The 11789-nt window shown below is 39.8% G+C and overlaps 2 pseudogenes; one reads left to right on the forward strand and one right to left on the reverse strand.

Moving 5' to 3' along the window:
* The first annotated feature begins 747 nt into the window (after positions 1-747).
* LOC140511368 (phosphatidylinositol-binding clathrin assembly protein pseudogene) lies at positions 748-2644 on the forward strand (annotated as a pseudogene).
* Positions 2645-6119: 3475 nt separating this feature from the next.
* On the reverse strand, positions 6120-10345 carry LOC140512333 (peptidyl-prolyl cis-trans isomerase A pseudogene; annotated as a pseudogene).
* Positions 10346-11789: the final 1444 nt, after the last annotated feature.

The raw sequence follows: 11789 nt of genomic DNA on the forward strand, positions 1-11789 counted from the left end.
TTACTTTTTAAGGAGCTCTTTTCTTCATTGAATTTTTCTACCTTTTTTTTCCATGTGGCCATTTAAGCTTTATAGTTCTTCTCTTTGGGGAATTTTTGTATATCTTTTTCCATTTGGCAAATTCTACTTTTCTATCCAGTAGATTTTTGTGACTCTTTTAGCATTTGATCTATTCTATTTCCAAGTTGTTATTTTCTTCAGTATTTTTGTGCCTCCTTTACCAAGCCATGTATTTTTTCTTTCACAGTTTTCTTGTATAGCTCTCATTTCTTCTTCTTCACTTCTCTTATTTGATTTTTGAAATTCTTTTCCAGCTCTCCTAGGAATTCTTTTTAGCCTGACCAATGCACAATTTTCTTTGAGGCGTTGAATGTACCAGTTTTGACATTGTTGAATTTGGAGCTTGTGTTTTGATCTTCCCTGTCACCATGGTAACTTTCTATGGCCAGGTTCTTTTTTTGTTGTTATTTGTTAATTTTTCTACTCTGTTTCTTGACTTTCACATGACTAATGTGGAAATATGCTTTTCATAATGGCACATGTATAACCCATGTGAAATTGTTTGCTTTCTCAAAGAGGGAGGAGGAAGGAAAATAATTTGGAACCCAGATTTAAAAAATGCTAAAAATTGTTCTTGTGTGTAATTTGGAACAAAAACAAATCAAAATATTAAAATTTTTAAAAGAAGTTGCTTAGCCTGCAGCCCAGTGGAGGATATCCCAGGCGGGCTCCAGGCAGCTAGGCACCATGTCTGGTCAGTCTCTCACCCACCAGATTATGGCCACGCAGCACAGCATCACAGGCTCAGCCTTGGCTAAAGTCATCCGCAAGGCAAGCACCCACGAAATGATGGGACCCAAGCAGAAACACCTGGACTACCTGATTCATTGCACAAATGAGCTGAACATGAGCATGCCACAGCTGGCTGACACACTCCTGGAACGTACAGCCAATAGCAGCTGGGTGGTTGTCTTCAAGGCTCTCATCACATCCCACCACCTCATGATGTATGGCAACGAGTGTTTCATGCAGTACCTTGCATCACGAAATACTCTGTTCAATTTAAGCAACTTCCCAGATAAAAGGGTCATAAAGGGTTATGATATGTCTACCTTCATCAGGCAATACAGCAGATACTTGAATGAAAAGGCCCTTTCATATAGACTGGTAGCAGTTGACTTCACCAAAATGAAGAGAGGACCTGATGGAGTCATGAGGTCCGTGGGTACTGACAAGCTCCTGAACACCCTGCCAGTTATTCAGAACCAGCTTGACGTTCTGCTTCATTTTGATGCTCATCCCAATGAACTCACTAATGGTGTCATCAATTGTCCTTCATGCACCTTTTTTAAGGATTCCATCAGGCTATTCACAGCCTACAATGAAGGATTATGAACTTGCTTGAAAAATACTTTGACATGAAGAAGAACCAGTGCAAAGAGGGGCTGGAGAGTTACAAGAAATTCCTGGGAAGGATGGCGAAGCTGTCTGAGTTCCTGAAAGTTGCCGAGCAAGTTGGGATCGATCAAGCTGATATTCCCAATCTGACTCGGGTACCAAGCAGCCTGTTTGAAGCACTAGAACAACATGTGGCTTCTTTGGAAGGCTGCAGGACCAAGGAGCTTTTGGCAGCTTACAGAGGAAACAACCTGTCAAGTGCCGTGTCCTCACTTACCAATACTGGGAAGGCCTTTAGTGGAGTGGTTGAGACGCAAAAGATACAGACATTGGATGATGACCAGACTCAACTGCAGTCTTTGAAGGAGAAACATTTCAAAGAAATTCCAGTGATCCCCAGTACTGCTTCCATGGCTGAGTCTTCAAGGATTTTAGCAGGGAAAAACATGGTGGTCCTCTCCTGCTGCCAACCTTTTTACCCCTGTGATGCCGCCACCCACCAATCTGGCCAACGTTTCTAGTGATCTCTTTGGTTTTCAACCTGCCTTCATTTTTACTGCACAGAACACTACTGCTGCTATGGGAACTCACCCAAGCCAGACCTGGAGAAGGCTCCCTCCAACAACTTTTTTGAGTTCTGCTCCTTCAGAAGGTGTTATGGATTTTGACTCTTGTGTTTGGAACAAGGTCACCGGGCTCCAAGTGCACAGCAGCAAATGATAATGCCCCAGCCCCATCAACCTTAGCTGTTCAGGAGAACCAAGAGGCTACACTTAGCCAACCAAGTGGACCAGTCCTTGGGAATGACCTGGACACCTCCCTTGCTAACCTGATGGGAAATCTTGACTTTGGAGCAAGCCCCCAAAAATCTGACATACAATGGAGTCATCCCCCTGAGAAGAAAATGGCAGGGGGAATGAACTGGCAGGTGAAGACTAGCACATCAACCACTTGGAGTCCTGCTGCTTTCTCTTCTGTTCCACATATGGTGCCTATCCCCATATCCTATCCAATGACTGCATATCAGCTGCCTGTCTATGGCATGGTATAGACTCCACTGGGAGGAGCCCCCAGCCCTTGATTTATGCACAAGCAGGCTTAAGAACCACCAATATTTTTGCCCCCATTCCTGGGCCCCAGAGCCATTTCATGTAGAGCTCCAAGGGCAGGAGATGTGCTAACAGCTCACCACTGACAGAAAGAAGAGGAGACTGAACAAACGCCATTTGGGTAGCCTAGATTTAGAACCAGGGCACTATCTTCCAATATAATAAAAAGTGACTAATTTTGAAAAAAAAAGGAGTTGCTTATCATATAAATATGTTGATATATCCATTTTAATATGTGTATATATGCATATGTTTGCACATACTAACATCAAAAATAAACTCATAGACAAGGTTGTAAACTTGTGTGACAAGAACTAATGATTTTATCTATTTTTTCACTTTTCATCTGCAAATTATGACACCTCCATGATGTAATTAATAGTTTTAGAAGTTGATATAGCCAAAGTTTCATAATTTAAGGATGTTATTTCTCAAGCACTTGAGTCTCTACCCTGGCCTCTCTGACTTGTAGGATCAGCTAGTTAACTAACATTCCTCTGGAAAAGACTTTAAGAACCCTGGGTCATCTTCACACCAAAATAAGGTTTCAGAATAAATCTCTAGTGTAGGATTTAATTCGCATTACACTGGGCAGTTTTCTTCTCAGTTATTGGATAGATACCAAATGTTTTGTCCCTATTCAGAGAGTGATATTCTCTTGGCAAAGGATAGGTTCAGTCACCTGCTTGGTTATTTTTGCCTATAATCTCTAAAATTGTAATTTGAAAGCTATATAATAGTGGTGGGGAGGTATGTCTTGAGTGTTCCATCTTAATTCATTAGGAGACTACAGAATTACCAGAAAACTGATTTCTGTACTTGGGTTAGGAAGAATCGTGAGGTCAAGCTAAAGTGCATACTTTCAATTATAAAATAAGCAAAAAGGGAGGGGAGGGAACACGGTTTGTTTCTGTTGTTGTTTTTAGATTAGAATTGCTTCTTATCAACTGACAGATTTTGCATTGCTGTACTCCAACGCTAACCCACCCTCCACCAAAAGTCTTTAGTTAGGTGATAATTATCTCAATATGGATAGGATTCAAGAGGTCACCTTGACAACTAAATGAGAAATAGAAAGAAAGAAAATGTGCTTCCAAAGCCTGATGTTGCTTATGCAGACACTGAGAATGTGAATTCAGCTGAACACATGAAATTCATTGGTCTATCATTCTTGCTCTTATGGGGTAGCTGTGACCAACAGGAATTAGTCTCTTCCCGCTACCTTATCAGGTAGCTCCAGTATGTCAAGGATTGCCCTTCTGAGGGCTGGCTACTTACCACACATTCAGAGATGGTTTAAATGAATACCCTCTTAGTTAGCTGGACTAAATTTTAGTAGAGGTATCCTCTGCATAGATCCTGTCTAAAAAGGAGGTCTGTCATTAGTAAAAAAAAAAAAAAAAAATTAATGTTCCCCCAGAATACATAATAACAGTACCATATTATTTACCCGAACAGAAAAAGAAAACAACAATGCAAAAGAACTGCATGGTGCCCAATTGCGTGGGTTAATAACACAAAGACAGATGGCAACACACCAACTGACACTCACCAGGGAGCATGAATGGAATCTGTAGAAGGAAACTCCAGGACCACCATTGGCAGTAGAGGAGTCTTTTTGCTTATGTGGCAAAGAATGACAAAACGATGTAGAAGAATAAGGATAGCACCATTCCAGCCAACAGATCATTTTGTGAATGTTTGAAAGCCTGGCATCAGCTTACCTCACGGAAGAGCCAGCACCAACAGATTGTCACAATAGCTGGCCAGGATTTTCAGCCAAAGAGAGAATCAGGGAAGCTCATTTCTTATATTCTCTCTGGCTCAGTTGCATACTAAAATGCTTTAGCAAAAGTGAGAGTTTTCTCTTGAAGGGAAAATCACTTATTAATTTTTTTTGTTCCTCATAATCAATGACAAAGAAAGGACTCTTCTGACTTCAAGTTCACGAGTGTGCCCACCATAATATCCTTAACCCCACAATATTATTTAGAAATTAAAATTAAATTACTAATTTGAAAGATTGCCCCAGATTAAACTACCACAATCCTATCACAGACCTGCTACCAGCTCCTCTGATCCCAATCACCACCAATCATTCTTATTGTCTTCTGATTTCTGCCACCCAATCAGAGGTTCAAGCACACTTTGCCCCCTCCTTTCTGTAGGCACAGTTCCTATGTAAATAACTATCTCTAAAATTTTTTTTGACCCACTGTTATTATTTTGTTGGACTTTTTAATGGCATTCTAGGCAATAACAGAGGCATGTAGGTGGCGCAGTAGATACAGCACCATGATTGAAGTCAGGAAGACTCATCTTCGTGAATTCAACTCTGACCTCAGACATTTACCCTGTACAAGTCATTTCATTTTATTTGCCTCAGTTTCCTCTTTTCCAAATGAGAAAGTACAGGCAGTGAATGCAGGCTATGTTTTGTTAGGAGATGTAACTATGAAAAAGAGGATAGAGAAAGAGAAGTAATTAGGAATATATGTAATTACTCAATGATTATTCATATTCTTTGTGGCTTCACTTCAATATTTGTCCAGTACTTTTGCTCTTTTGTCATACTCTCCCATCAGTTTCCTGATTTCTGTACGACAGTCAAAAATTTATCTGCTTCCATTTTAGTCTCTAGGAATTACTTACCTCCCACTGGTCCCAGTACCACCCTCAAAACCTATTGAACATCCCAGCAGAGTTGACAGACTTTCCCCACATTTGCTACCTTTGATAAGAGTCTCTGTGTGGCCACCTCTATTATCCTGCTGCACTTGGTTTGGAATAAGGGTCAGCTTTTCCATATTATCCTCCAAAATCAAATAAACTCTTTATAGTCCCACAAAATTTTCCCAAGAATCATACTATTTTCCTTTATTGGCCCAACATAAGGAACTATAGATGAACAGGCATAACAGCACCCTCTCTTTCATCACCATGACCCTGTTTCCAGGTCTCACCCTTACTCAGAAATCTGTAGATCAGTAGATAGTCTAGTATCTTAATTTCTGATTCAAAGCCCCACTCAGAGAGTTCTTACCTGGCAGGGACATAAATTTTTATTTTTCCACCTAACAAAAAAAATATGATCTTTACTTCCCCTCACTTCCTGCCCCCTCAGCTTTCCAATTAGGCTGATAATTCTATGTATGACCTAACTGTCTCCAAGTGAAGAGCCTTGCTTCAATACAACCTCCTGTCTGATGGTATTAGTAATGGTGACTCTGATTATCTGCATGGTCACCATGCAATTGGTCCCTCTTCTCAGTAACAGCTGAAATGGTCCTAAGCCTACCATGGCAACATCCCTATCTGATCTATTTGTCTCTGTGACACAGACATTGAAAGCATCAGGCAGATTGCCCAGTACGCTAATGCTCCCTCTAAGTGGTGAGTAGGAATGTCCCAAAGATCATTAACAGTTAAATATATATGCCTTTGAACCATCAATCCAAAGCTTTACTGCCTTTCATCCACTAAAAGAGTAAATCCATCATTTAGAAAGGTCTAGGGTTTGTTTTAAGCCTCTTTGATGATCTTATGATCAGAGAAAATCACTTTGTATTTCCTCAAGTGAACCTAATCTCTTGAACCTGTGGGTCAGCCATTCTAGTGACAGCAACTTGGGGAAGTAAGCATACCTACAGAAGGAAACAAAATAAGCACATGAATATAGAAATCAAAAATGACACCTGAGCAATCTGTCACAGAAAGCAGAAAAGATCTTAATGCATGCCCTTTTAACTGTAAAACTTTGCCAAATAGTAAACTTAAAGTGTTGCATTTTTTTAAATCATTATGCCCTTTATCCCAAAAACAAGGTTTGAGTATGACATTGGTCTGAATATAGACCCTTCTTAGTTAAATCCATAGCCACTCAGAAAAGATCAGCCTAACAATCCACACAGGAAAAATCAAGTGGATGAAGAATGTCTACTGATCAAATCATGACATATACAAAAGAGCCAATTTATTGAATTAGTCCATTAGTCTTGATTGGGGCACACACCACACATGGACAAAGATCAGGGACCAGAATTGCCCCAAGCAGGCTATTGAACATTTAGGGAATTGTGCAGAAACTTCCATGATTGTCAAGCCTCTCCCTGAAGCAAAATTCATCTTTTTTTAACCCCAGTATTCTCCTAGCAAAGCTGCATAGCTATAAATGGAACCCCATGATCTCTGAACAACTAAAATTATAGGTAGCTCAGAGGACACAAATGGTAAACACAAATGGTGAACATAAATAGGTTGCTATATATTGTCAACAATGACTTCCAGGGTTGAAGCGTCATAAAAGACAAAGGATCACAGATTTAGAATTGCAAGGAGATTTAGAAATTATTTAGTCCAACCCCCTCATTACCTAGCTGATGCTCAGAAAGGTTACAGAACTTGTTCAAAGTCACACAAGTAATAAGAGTGGTTACTTGAACCCAAATCCATCAACTTTTCCACATTGCACTGTATCTCATTTATGATTGGAAAAGGAGGTGAGCTGGTCACATTGGAAAATTAAAGGATAACAGATGGACCCACAAAATGCTAAAACACCTAGAGGAAGGCCTTGAGTGCTTTAAATAGACTATTCCTAAAGTTTTAAAGGTGGTTCTGCATAATAACCACATACAATAAGAACACTGTCAATAGTGATCTGCATTGATGCAGAAATTACCAGTTGTAACCAGTGAGGTCACAAGTATATCAAAGAATGGAAGCATCTTTTCCTCAGATAGGAATGACTGGTATGAAAACATGTAACTTAAGCACTTTAAAAAAACTGTGAGTGATAATGGTTTCTGTTTACAAAGAGCAGCAGTGATGAAAATCACTGTAATTGAACTTTGGAAATTTAGCTTTGAAAGACTGGTTTACCTCTCTGCTTTGTTTTATTCTGTTTTTATGTATCGGTCAAGGTTTAGGTTCAATACCCAATGAATATAAACCATCAATCAAACAATCAGTAGAGAATACCTGAATGAAGACTTTTGTTCATAATTCAACGGCCTGTTTTCTAAAGCAGTTGAGTTGCAGCCTTCATTAGATGACACTGGCTCCGGTTTCTTGTTTATTCATTTATTCAACAACCATTTATCAGATACCTTCCATAATATTGCAAAGGACTGTGCACCAGGGAAGATACACATAGAAACCAGACCTGTCCTACCCTCAGAGAAGATACATTCCAGTGATAGATTATATATTCTGCTTTAACTCCTTTCCCCCCAAGGCTAATACTAGATTTTTAATATTCCTTCTAGTGTGCTAAGTCTGTCACTAAGGGATAATCAACAAGCTTATTAATGGCATGCAGTCTTCAATTGTTTTATAGTTTAGAAATATAGTTTACCTATAATAGAGAAGGGGGAAGGGGAGGGAGGGAAAGAGGTAGAGAAAAGAGGAAGGGAGAGGAGAGAGATAGAGAGAGAGGGAAAAGAAAAGAAAGAGACAGAGATAGAAACAGAAATAGAGACTGAAACAGAGAGAAAGAGACAGAGAGAGAATGACTCACATCCATCTTTGAGACAGAATTCAGATAAGCCAAACAATATCTCAAGGAAGCAGGTAAATAATTTGCTGAATAGTGAAGCCAAATGACCCAGCATGTTTACTCCTATTCCCACATAAACCAATATTAAGAAATTAGTTCGTATTTCATTTTTAGAGTGCATTATTCAAAACTCCAGCCTGAATTTCAAGACCATGTGTAATATGTATGTAGCAAAGTCAGGAAAGGAAATGAAACAAGTCATTTTAACAGTATTTTTTTTAATGACACAATGCCTGTAGGAATACGATAGTCATTTTGGATTCCTCAGCAGCATGCCAATGTAGAGCACACAAATAGAATTACATATTGTTTCATTAGAATTGATCTTTTTTTTCTAATCCAAGATATTTAGAGCATCAATGTTCCAGTAAACATTTGTCTGACTTCATAGTTACTGCATTTAAAGGTAAATTTTAACACAAGGCAAAGGATGATAAGTATGTGTTTTCAAAGGACAGACCTTTTTGCATTACAAGGTGCAAAAGAATTGAGTCTATAATTAACAGCAGTCCCTGGAATCCCCTTTTGCAAAGACTCAAGCAGAAGACCTAGGTGGGAAATGAAAGAAGCCCACATGAAGATTCCACGCCTGGGTAGCTTGTTAGATGGATGGTTATCTTTGACTTGTTGTATTCGAGAGTTGGGAGCAAGGGATGGATGGACTGCAGCATAGTGCAGTGGAAAGGATACTAGATTTGGAGTTAGGAGAATTTGCTTCACATCCCAGTATTTGTACTTGTGACTCTGGGAAAGCCAACTTACGTGGACCTCAATTTCCTCATTTGCAAAATGATTATGTTAAACTAGACAACCTCTAAGGTCTCTCTTCTAGTTCCAAATCTATGGTCATATATAACTAACACTATTCCAGCACCACCAGAATTCTTATTACAGTTTTGGTATGCCAGCAGTGAAATACTAGTTAAAAACCTAACCCAAGACCCCAAAAAGCAATGACAATTTTTTCTGAAGAAACAATATGTTATAGTGGAAAGGACACTGGACAAAGGACCTAGATCCAAATCTTGGCTCAAACATTTACTACACATTTGATTTTAGGCATCTCACTTTAACTCTCTCAGGCTCAGTTTCCTCATCTCTAAAATGGGGGTGATAATTCCAATACTGTCTACCTCACAGAGGTGTTGTGAGGAATGTGTTGTGGAAACCTCAAAGCATGAGTGATTACTGAATGCCTTACTAATCCAAACCATGCCCTTCTTCAAGTCTCTAAATTAGTCTCACCTTTTTCTGACTTTGGTTCCACCCCACATCAACTCCCAAGTTGTTAGGTTCTTTTTTATAACTTGGTTTTTATTTCGTAATTATGAGCTTAACTTAGTAACCTTGTTAAACTTTTGAAAGGAAAAGGAAATTAAATTCAAAGAGAATTATAGCAAATAAGAGCACAAAGATTACAGGGTATGAAAGCAGACACAGTTTGAGGATACTCTGCAAAAAAATGGTTTGACACAGCAGAGAACAAAAGAAAACTTACAAGGAAGCAAAGAAAATATAGATAACTTTGAACACTATGCATAGCATTTATTTTATAGGCTTTCTTGACATGGAAATTTATTATTATACATTTTTAATCCTCTCACATTCTGCTGAACACATGGCAATGTTTTTTTTCTTTTCTTATTTCATATTTAGGTTTTAATATTTAAATTTATAATATGTTTCTTCATTTATTTTGTATTGTTTAAAATAAACTAATTTTTAAAAAAAGAAAACAAAAAATAGAGTATTAAAGAAAAGGTAAGATATATGTTTTTTAAAAATTTACACAAGTTGTCCACAGTCAGCATGGGTTATTTTCTTGCCAGTCTTGCCATCTCGGGATCTGAATCACTCTGTGGCTTCCATGATGTTCAAAGCCAAAGACCATATGCTTGCCATTCAACCAATCAATGTTAGTGGTACAGATTAAAAACTAGGACATAAAATAGATGAAAAAACTACCCATTTGTGCATTTACCATGGACAAGATGCCAGGAACAGTATGCTTCAGGATGAAATTTTCATAGGCAAATTTCTTCTAAGACATAGACTTACCACCAGTGCTATTTTAGTGTGTGAAGTCACCACCCTGGCACACAAATCCAGGAATTATTCTATGAAAGCAGGATCTCATGTAATCAAATCACTTCTCTCCAGTGTTTAGAGAATGAAAGTTTTCTGCTGTCTCTGGAATCTTATTGGCAAATAGCTGGAAAGTAACGAGGTCCAGGGTCTGGATATCAACAGTGATACTGAAGTACACTATGAGGTTGGCCATGGTCACAACCCTATGGCTGGGGCTGGTGGAGGTGCTAGAGGTATAAACAGAAGCCAAGGGCTCCTGCAGGCAGTATCTCCTGGTGTGTGTTACCCCATTGTTTTCTAACTGTGTCATATCTGTCAGTTGCATCTCCTTGACTAGACTATAAGTTTCTTGAGAACAGATTTGTGTATTACAAATACTCTCACAGGCAGTTGTACAGTTTTGGGGGACAGAAGATGCTCATGAAGGACTTCTTGGTTTTTCTGGGTGATACTATGCTTTTGAAGTGACTTGAACTGCTCCACTATCAGTGATACTGACATAGTGTACACACCATTGTCCCCTATGTGCACTTTTAGTTTTTCTCAGAATGGAAAAACCACAGGAATGTAGGGAGTCTCCTAACTACCTCCAGATTCACAATTATTTTTAGGATACAAGATGACAAAATGTTCCTTAGCCAAGTAACTTAGCAAGAAAGTTAGCAAGATGATATTTATTGCCTAGGCAAAGAAGAAAACAAACAACCCTGTAGTTCCTAAATGAGAGTTCTAATCATATCTGATTAGTAACACTCTTTCCTTCATAAAGAAACAGAGACACAGAGAAAGAGGGGGTGGAGCCAAGATGGCGGAGTGAGAGCAACAACTCACCTATGCTCTTCAACAAACTCCTTTGCATACCTCTGAAAGGAGAATCTGACCAAAGTTTGGAGGTGCGGAATCCAGTGGGAGACAGACTGTGGTGGATTTGGAGCCCAGGTTAGACTGGAAGGTCCACGGAAAGGATCTGTCCCGTGGGGGTGAGCCCTCAGCGCACAATGCAACACGTCCAGAGCAGCGGAGGGGAAGGGGCCTGGAAAACCCAAGAGTGGCTGGAGGAACTGGCGGAGGAGCATCCAAGGGTGGGAGACAAGCCTAGCCAAGGCAGTGAGAGCTGCTGAGTGCCAGATATTAGTGCAGCAGCTCCTGAGATTTTCAGCCCAAAGACTAAACATCTGTAAGTCACCTACTTAAACTTCTGGGGGCCAGGATGGTGGAGTGATTGGTAAATGCTCTCTCCTCCCCCACTTGATGACCGTGAAAGAACCATAAAATATTTCCCCAGAAAAATCCTGGATCAGCAGGAACAGCAGAGAGGGCAAATAGTTTCATAACACCTGAAGCTAGGAAAATAGCTAAGGGGGATTCCTCCTACTGTGGCGGAGGCAAACCAGAAGGACAGAGGACCCAGAGCAGAGAAAACTCGTGCTAGGACCCAGGCAAGCCTCAGCACCAGGAGAGGGGCCCCAAGAGGGATGGGAACATGCATTAGCATCTAGGTGTGCCTCAACACTCCAAGGGAAAAGGGAAGACAATAGGGAAACTGGGATCACCACCCCCTGAGCTTGCCTTCTCAGTTCAGCTGAGAAGATCTCCTGTGACCAGGCCACTCCTCCCCCACACTTAACAAGTTAACC

This window comes from Notamacropus eugenii, chromosome 6 (genome assembly GCF_028372415.1).
Source record: "Notamacropus eugenii isolate mMacEug1 chromosome 6, mMacEug1.pri_v2, whole genome shotgun sequence".
Classification (NCBI taxonomy): domain Eukaryota; kingdom Metazoa; phylum Chordata; class Mammalia; order Diprotodontia; family Macropodidae; genus Notamacropus; species Notamacropus eugenii.